The sequence below is a fragment of the Parasteatoda tepidariorum genome, chromosome 5, assembly GCF_043381705.1.
Source record: "Parasteatoda tepidariorum isolate YZ-2023 chromosome 5, CAS_Ptep_4.0, whole genome shotgun sequence".
Classification (NCBI taxonomy): Eukaryota; Metazoa; Arthropoda; class Arachnida; order Araneae; family Theridiidae; genus Parasteatoda; species Parasteatoda tepidariorum.
The window spans coordinates 47,927,120-47,937,146 of NC_092208.1; the positions used below are offsets into that span (position 1 = coordinate 47,927,120).

A 10,027-nucleotide genomic window follows, 5' to 3' on the forward strand; every position below is an offset into this window, starting at 1 on the left:
AGGAAATAGTCCCATGATAGTATAGTAACCGCTTTTAAATCGTAGTAGTTAATGGATTCTTAAATTAATCAGGTGAAATGTAATCCATAATTTTTGATTAATTAGTCAATTCTTGCTAGAATGGCATATTAATGCCCTTCCTGAACTCTGTTCTATAAATATGAACTTTCATGCAAAATCCCGCAAATAAATTGTCACAAAATAAACTGCAGGAACTCATCCTTGAAGCAATCCTAAAATGTGCTTTATAATAAAAACTACAATTAAGAATTACCATGCATAATTTAACCAAATAATTTGCAATAGCATTTTAACTATACCATGTAATACAATTTGTAAAATCCTTAACAAAAATAAACCGTTGAACCAATTTTATTTTTATGATTGACTTCTGAACTTTAAAGGTCATGGCCAGAGAATTTCAAATCCAATTCATACTTTTAATATTACATCCTTATTGTTTTAATCACGATTACTTTGAGTGATATTTTTTATCAAAAGTAATTTTGCCTTCATAATTTTTTTTCGAAAACTCAAAACTCAATTAAGTTTTTTTTACAGTTGCAGCACAATAAACTTTTATAAAACATATCTTCTTTTGAAAATTCCTAAGTTTTTCAGCTCTGAATTCTACGGGAAATTCCTGATAGGGATATTATCTTTGTATAATTTTTTTTTTAAATTTAACTTCATGTGTCCTTAAAGACCTTATATGCATCCACTTCCTTGTAAGTTATTAAAATCCATTTGGAACTATTTCTAGATAATTAGCTTACTATTAAAGACATCGTTTTCAGTCTAATGCTCTAGAAACAGGATGCAATCGTATAATTACAATCGATCAAACTATTCTATAGTTAAAATCCTATATAGTCAATCAAACTAAGGAAATTATTTGAATTTACATTAATTGCGTACATAAAAATGATCTCATCATAAACGACAGACAAACATGCAAATTAAAATATCTCATCTGTATCCTCGCACGCAGACCAATAAGAGAAAGCTTTGAGTTAACGATGCCTGCAGGAGATAAAATGAAAGATAGAAGACCCATTTCCACGTGCTCTTGACCACGGATGACTGGCCATAATGAACCGACCAGGTGAAAATGTAAGTCGAAAGTGGATACTACATTTTTACCACATCCATCCCAAAGCAAACATCATCAACGAAAACAAAAGCTCGATGTACTTTATGTTCCATGATGCGTTTCGAATAAAAAATGGGTCATCACGTAAATATGTGTGATGCCAAACTGTCCGAAAATAGACCTGGGAAAAAATTTTGAGACAGAAAAATTTTTGAAATCCTGCTCAAAAGAAAATTTCTCATTTGTAGATAGTCAGTGCGATCGATCGAAGTTTTGGTTCGAGAAGTGCAAACGATTCATTGGAAGAATGCAAACGAAAGATGCTCTCTATTGGAATATATTGATGTAGTGCTTATAGCTCTATATCCTGAATAATAAGGTAAGCAGCTTTTTAATGACTTAATAAACTAATGTAATTAAAATTCTGAGTATTTAAATTGTGATTTAGGAGCAACGTGATATTTAAATCTACAATATTGAAAAATGTAAACAAAATAAATACTTCAAACAGTAGCTATTAAAACGTACTTCATTAAGCGCATTAATTTGATTTAAAATAAAAACCCTGCTGATGGGATCATTTAATCAAATGTTGTCATGTTACGAAAAATATCATTAAATTATAATTAAAGCTTATTACAGCTTCCTCAAAGCACATCTTCTAACAACAGTGCACTTTCACCAAATTTTTTCTCCTTCTTATGTCTTTTACAGTTCGAGGCAATTTTTCATGAATTCCATTAACTGATTTTCTATCGTCACACCGGAAATAAAATTACAACAAACAAAATGAGAAGAGTGCCACAGCATTTTGTTAAGTAAATACTAAACTAATAACGCTTTTCTTTTCTTCATGTGCAGGTGTGTGGAATTGCTTAAAAAATGACAGCAAGAACCCACAATATCGCCTTATATATACAGGATGGCAAAAAATAATGTGGATACAAAATTTCAATGCTTGTTAAAACATCACAACCATATTTTTATCTTTCAAATGTTGTTGTAGTTCACTTACGCCGCACTAGAGCTGCTCAAAGGCCTATTGGCGATGTTCTGGGAAATATTCCTGAGGATGATTCGAAGACATGTCATCACAATTTTGATCCTCTGCAGAGAGTATGGCACCCCCGCTTCGGTAGCCCGACGACATGCACGCAAAGTCGAGCCCTTTCCGCTAGAACAGTTTAAAGAGGACCAATACCGCACACCCTCGGTCCCTATGCAAACTGATCCAAAGTGATCATCCACACACTGAACGCATCCAGTGATGCTTGGCTTCGGAGATCTGCTGGGAACTGTGTCTTAACGAGGGACAACTTTCAAACGAAAACTAACCCAATATACCTGTTTGGTTAGATGGTATACCATTTCTTTGCTTTAAGAACATGAAAACTGATGGCACAATTTTTAGTTTCAACCCTGAATAAATAAAACATGTCTATCCAATGTGAATATTAGCAATATGAAACTACCAATTTTATTCGGTAATCATGAAATTCTCATATTTTTTTAAGCCTTAAGTGGTAGTTAACTTATAAAAATACCCATTTAATTGAAAAAATTTAGTATTGTCACACTTTTTCTAATAAAACTTTTAATAATTATTATATGAATTACACATACCTGCCAACTTTTACGCTCTTCAAAAAAGTTTTTTCCTGATGATAGTGAATTAATTGAAGTGATATTGTAGACCAATGCTAAATTCACTAAAAACACAATTTTCATCAAAGCCCATTGAGATAACTAGCTGATTTTCTTAATGTATATTTTAATTATTTAAATGTAATGATAGTTAAAATTATAATAAATCTAATTTATTAAAACTGAAATCAAGCATGAATGCGAAAAATCTGCTACCATACTAAATTTTAAAATAAAATCTGCCGGAGAATCTGGAAGAGTTAGCAGATACGAATTGCATCATAAGGGTGAAAATATTACTATTTACAAATTTTGAAAGTGACCATCTTTGACCTTATTTAATAGCTCAGAGCAAGTTACAAAATTTTCTGCTATAAGCCGCAACTCGCCTACTAATATTGTGTCCTTTTCCTTCCTCAAAGATTTTCTTAAAAACAACAAATTCTGTTTGTTTAGATCAAACTCTTGCCTACAAAAAGAGCTAAAACCAAACTTCGATTGACGCTATGGTGATCATTCTTGAGCAATAGGATAATTGCACTTCAAGAAGAAGATCACGAATACCCACATATGTGACTTATGACGTCAGCTGATCTTTTATAATCAAAACGGCTTATTAAGTTAGAACTAAATTTCTCCACATAAGTTAGAATGTTAATTGACGTGAAGTTAATCAAATACAGCTCCGTATCACTCATCAAATTTGTTGAAATACAACTATTTCTCGTCTACGTCTTTCACTTAACTTAGATTTATTATTTGTTTATGTATTTTGTTGTAAACACGATATAATTTTGTTTTGTATATCTGGCAACTTCGATGCATAATTAATTTGCCTATGTTCTGCATTGCTACGTGCCAGTCTTTGTGTTAAGTAAGAAATATATAGTGAAAGAATTGAAGTTTTCGTGAAAGAGTATAAAATGTGTCACTTAAGAAAATTGATACTTGACGGGATTGGATTACTCGAAATAGAATGGAAAGAACAGTTGCTAACGTAAACAAATGCCACGTTTCAACAACCAATCAGGAACGAGATACCCACATTACTTCACTTGCAGGTATTAGAAAAATTTAATAGAGCTAGGGCAAAAAAAAACTTATTAAAAAAGCTAGAAAAAAAGTTGGTACAAGTTAAAAATAGTTCAGTCCCTTGTATGATTCTTGAGACCTTTTATCTATATGTGCTGGAGCGTAGTCCTGTTGAAAGGTTCCTGTTCGGCTTCTATAGAACTTTTGTGAGTGAAGAAGCAAAAATGAGTCTTCAAAAATGAGTTAGCGATAAAATTATTTGGTTTTAAACTGTGCACTACAAAACTGTTTGGTTTTTAGCTGTGTTATATGTTACGTACGTACGGGTAGACAACATCATGGAAACAAGGGTATGATATAGAAATAGCCTTTCCTCCAACTGAATATATTATTTTGGAAAAAACTGCTAACTGTTAGTATGTTTTGAAAGAACAAAAGCTTCTAGAAATTGTTATTTGTAGCTAACTATGCGAAAATCGTATAGGCTAAAATGAAAGGAGTAAATTGAAACATTCGTTCCTTATTTTAATATCAATAATTTCATAAAAAATCATATTTTTCTCTATTACACAAAGTAAGCATAATTTAAATTTAATGCGCTCGCATTCATTATAGAACCAACATAATTTGCTTATTATGAGCAAAAAATGAATGTAATTAAATGCTTGCGGTTTTCGTAGCAAAATGTCTTAAAATTATAGCGTTTTTGAAAAATCACTTTCATTTTTTCGTGAAAAAGAATAGACTTTTTCAAAACAATGGCTAAGGGGGGGGGGGGGGCCTTNAGGGGGGGGGGGGGAGTCCTTTCATTTATATAAGCTTTCAAAATAACTGAAAAATGATTAATGATTCGCTGTGCTGGCAGTGACATGTATGAAATTTCTATGTTCAAAGGTTTGAGAAATTTTTTTAAAATACCTTTTATGAATAAGAATAAGAAAGAATAGTAAGAATAAGAAATAATAATAAGAATAAGAAAGAAAACATACAATTAATAAAATGAAGAGTTTATACGCCTGTCTGCGTGTGCAAGTCCACATATAACTCCTACAAAATTTGGGTAAGCATCCTGAAATTTTAGCCCCCGTTCCTTCTAAAATTCGTTTAAAATTAGCCTGGTTGGTAGGGTACTGGGCCCATGTTCAAGAGGTCGCGAGTTCGATGACGGCCGGTTGAAGATTCCCCGTGTAGTAAATGATGACTGATGCACGTTAAATCTGTCGAGACACAAAGTCATCCATGTTCCCACAACAAATCAAACCTCTGGGGGTACTGATCCAGGAGTTTCCTTGTCTTCTGGATTGGCTCAAAATTACAAGGCTGCGGAGTTGTAGTCTTAAGCCTAAAATTGGGTCGGCTGTTCAACGACGGTTATATAAAATTTAAAAAAAAATAGATTGTTCGAGAGAGGCATTTGAAAAATGGAATTTTCTGAATGATTTAGCATTAGCCATTATTTTAAATTAAACTGTAGACGGTTCTATTTTTTTAAAAAATATCTTTAAGATAACATTATTGATGTTTAGTAGCTTATAACTCGAATTATTTAAAAAGGAGTATATTAAACATTCTTTAATAATTAATGATTCATTAGTATAGTTTTATCAGATAAAGTAAATGATAAATGTGAACGGGGAGCATGCATGATCTACGTCACCAAGTTAGTTTTCCTAAAGTTGTCTGAAACGGCGTGTTTATTTCGTTTATAGTTTTGCTTTTAATACATGTTTAAAATTTTTTAAAATAAACAGTAATTTAAATTTAAAAAAATAAAAAGAAAAGAAAAATCAATAGAGGAATGATTTTAATTCGTTAAAGAGAAACGTAAAAAATCGCCATACTATTATTGGAGCCAATATTGGTATAGTAATTGGGGTACGTTTAACAGGTACAAAATATACTAATATAGATAAAATTAATATATTCGATACCTATTAAAACTGCATCAAAACTGTGTTAGTTTTAATTTAGATACCGTGGAAAGAATTTTTTTCAGTATCTTGATTGCGGTAAATTTTGACTGTTTGATGGGATGATCGGGATAATCTAATAAGGTAAAGTCATTGATAAGGACAAAAATATAATAATAAATAAAAAGGAATTCGAATTATCTTTGATTTATTAATTGTGCCGGTATGTGTCTTTCAGTCTTACGCATGATTACTTAGTATTGATCAGTACTCATTGATTGATTATTTACTCCCCCCCCTGAGTAAAAAACGGATATTCAGCTAGTAATCAATCATAATAATCAGTGTATAAATCAGCGTATAAATCAGTGCTGAACAGCACTTCAAAATCATGTACAAAAGTGAAACCGGTAATAAAATTTAATATATGTAAATTTAAAATGTAAGTAGTGGTGGAAAAAAAATTCCATTAATTATAATTCACTGAAATATTCATACACTATCTCTGATACCACCTGAAAAAATATTTTCTGAAGTTATGGAACTCTTAGATTTGGTAGTATTACTGCCGGTTAGAGTAATAAGGGTTTAAGAGGAAGAAACAAATACGTTATCGAATCGCTAGTGTGAGAGGCGGGATAAAAAAACAAAACAAACATCAATACTATATGATTGCATGTTGATACATGGTTGTTGTTTTTTAAAAAACGTCTTTCAAATCCTCTGTATTTCCTCTGGCAATCTATCAAATCGTGATATTTCCACTTCCACCTTCAAAGTGAATCGTTAGATTTTGATAGCATGTTTCAGTTTTGTTTGTTTTTATATTAAATTGATATGTATTTGATATTGATATGTACTGACAAGGATTTAAAAAATATGCACTTTTCTCATCGAATAAAAACTTGTTTTTAGAACTGAGAAAACATTTAAAGTCGTCTTTACATGAGAAGGGTAGGCAACAGAAATTCTAATTCCATTGGATAGTAGTGTATTTATGTGATAGGCCGAGAAGTAAAATGTTTCCTTCTAAGTGAATTTTAAACTCTTTTAATTTTAAAAAAATCTCTCAGGGTTTGACTAATCTAGAGAAGCTGAAATATGAAAAATTTCAGGTTTTAAAATTTTTTCACCAAGTTGTAAAGCTACTGCATCGCCACCAGGAACTTGCACTTGTGAAAAATTGTCTAACGACACCTAGAAGTGGACGAGAACTCTATTTATATGTTTCTATCTTTAACTTATCCCAACAAGGGAAATTCATTCTCTGAGAATAAAAGTTAACTGTAATATAGACTTCCTCTTATTTGTTCCATTTCTTTTTTATGAAATTTTTTTTTTTTAAAAAAAGAAATATATTACTATTGTAAAATACATAATATTTCTCTGTAATACAATTATTGGCATATTAATTTTATTCTAAATAGAAACATTTTTAATAATTACCTCTAAGTATTACTTACTTGATAGTTTGCTTAATTAAAATTCCTTTACTTTTTCTTAGCGTCAAAATTGCAGTGAAACCAGCACTTTCTTCTGAGTGTCCAAGGGGGAAAAAATAATTTAATTTAACATTTACATTCGTAAATCTCCATTCTGTCCCGGATTATACGATAATTTGGAACTAAAAACAGTGTTTATTGTCATAAATCCTGGAACAGTTATTCAATTTTCAGAAAATCATTGCAAAATAGCAGTAAAAGTTTGATTACCTCAGTTGACAACAATAATTACTACCAACTATGGTCTTTTATCTATATCTAGTTACCCTAAATAGGTTACCGTGTCCTTTATGAAAAACATCCTGTAAAATCTTTCCCCAGAGACGATTTTCTATTTAAAATACCACAATCAACTGAAAAAAGAAAACAAAGACAGCAAAATAGAAAATAAGTAAGAGTAGCTTCTGATGATGGTCAATTAGGTGTGATTTCTGCTGTCTTCTCTTCTGTTATCACGCTCCAGAGAGTTTCTTGCACGGAGATATAGTTGAACCGTGAAGATTGTTGTGCCAAGGGCAGTAATCTTGGACAGTCCATCGTATTTAGATTCCTTTAAAAAAAAAAAGAAAAAAAAAGGGGAAAAAAACATATACCGTAGTATTTTATTTGTGTCAACAACATGAGCTTATGAGCGTTTTCATTTTTTTATGAGGACTAACAATTTGTAATGGATGGTGAGGAATATAGGGTTAGAAATGAGAGCTATGAAGTTAATCCAGGATCGATTACCGCAGTGTTTCCCAACGCCTTGTCCACGGAGCGGTACCGGTCCATGGATCAAATGGTACAGGGCCGCCCATTTCACTGAAACTGAATTTAAAATCCTAGGTTTATACCCCTAATTAAAATTATCTATGTTCCATTAAAATTTTACTTATTTAAAAAAAAGGGGGCCCGAAGGTAGCGATATAAATTTTTTAATGTTTGTAATGTATCATTGCCCCCGATTACCCCCAGATGGAACCGTCTCATTGCAAAGAAACAAGCTCCTGGTTCTCATTGATTTAACGTTGTAGTAAGTTAAAATGTTAAATCACTTTATATTTATTTTTTGGTGCAACTGTATTTTATTTCGAATGCATGTTTAAATGCAATTGAATTAAAATTAATAAATCAAAATAATCTAAAATATAAACAATCAACGTCCCCCCCCCCCTGCCGCTGTAAAATTATCAAACGTTGGCGGGTCCGGGGTGATAAAAAGGTTGCGGAACACTGGATTAACGGACAGGATCAAAGAAAGTCCCCAACATACTTGTTATTGGGGAGAAAGAGAAACAAAATAAAGTATATTACTTTACCAGTTATGTTTTCAAATATACTTTAAATTCAATAAATGTATTGTAACCCAAGACTTATAACCAGGAATTGTTTTCCACTTTTTTTTCCGAAGCAGATACGTAAATTAACCCTTTTGTTCCCAAAAATAAATATTATTTAATGAGAAAAAGATTTTTGGAGTATAAATTATTCTTTTCGAAGCATGCTAGTACCCGGTTTAATCCAACTTGGTTAAATAAAACTGAGTATATATTGAAAAAAATAAAAAATCCCTATCGAAATATTTACTGTAGCAGCAAAACAACTTGAACCCTCATTGGAGAAATATTCATGAATATTGACTCAATAAGTGTAAAAAGGGCCGATATTTTCCGATATTGGCTCTATATAGAATTGCTAGATTAACTTAATATTATATATCCATTATTCAGCCAATATCGGCTCTAGATAAAATTGTTATTGCCCAATGTTAAAAGTAATTCTAGGATCAATATTAAAAAAATCTAAATAATCCAATATTGGCTCCAATACATGCTCTTATGGGACATATATTTAGCCAATTTTGAGCCTAATTGGAGCCAATGTAAAATTGTTTCTAGGGTATTTATAGAATTAAATTAATACAGTTGTATTTCTATACTGAGAAACATTCAGGAGTTTAAAATAAAGGGATGTAAGTGGTTACGAATTCGGTATATTTGTAACTTTTAGTATATAGTTGATCAGATTTAATAACAAAAACCCAAATAAAATTTTGATCATGTATCTCTGCATTGCTATAAGCATAAGTCCATCTTTTACAGTTGAGATAGTCAATCTCCCTGGGATTTGGATTTAATCTAGTCTGTATTTTATAACATGATTATGTCCGACAGATGAGGTCCCGGTTTTATTTAAATTGGTTCGTTAACATAAAAGAAGACTTAAAATATTTTAAACGTGATGTAAAACCTGTTTTAATAATTTAAATTCATAGCTGAAAAAAAGAATGTTGAACTTACCGGAAATAAAATTTCAAGCAATTATACAGGGTAAAATCTGTGGCATAATAATTTTAACTTTTCAAATTTCTTAAGACATATTGGTTTACACTATCTTGCATGAAAAGCATAATTAAATCATCTAACTTCAGGGAAGGCAATAACTTCCCTTTTGTTTCAAATGATTTTATGAAATAATAAAGGAATAAACACTAATTTTTTTCTGAATTTCAGTTAATTATAAAAATACTTTAAATGATTCAAAATGAGATAACTTTAATAAAGTGGCATTTTATGCATGTGTTTGAACTGTTAATATGGTGTGGGTCGTGGTGGATAGAGCTACACTTAATCAAATTTATTAAGCTAAGAAATAAGTATTGAAGAATAAATTTGGCGAACACTAGAAATAATTTCTCCATTAAGCGGAGGTCGTCGGGCTACCGAAGCGGGGCTGCCATCCCCTCCGCAGAGGATCAAAATTGTGATGGCATGTCTTCGGATCATCCTCCGGGATGTTTCCCAGACCGTCGCCAATAGCCCATTGTGCAGCTCTAGTGCGACGTTAATTAACAACAACAACAA

At 31.5% G+C, this 10,027-nt stretch overlaps 1 protein-coding gene across 1 annotated transcript in view; it reads left to right on the forward strand.

Annotated features, from left to right (window-relative positions):
* Positions 1 to 1,360: 1,360 nt before the first annotated feature.
* The window catches only part of LOC107446931 (uncharacterized), a gene marked incomplete in the record, with an annotated part of 18,383 nt that continues 9,716 nt past the window's right edge, over positions 1,361 to 10,027 (forward strand). Inside the window, 1 exon segment of the mRNA XM_071181416.1 lies at positions 1,361 to 1,460.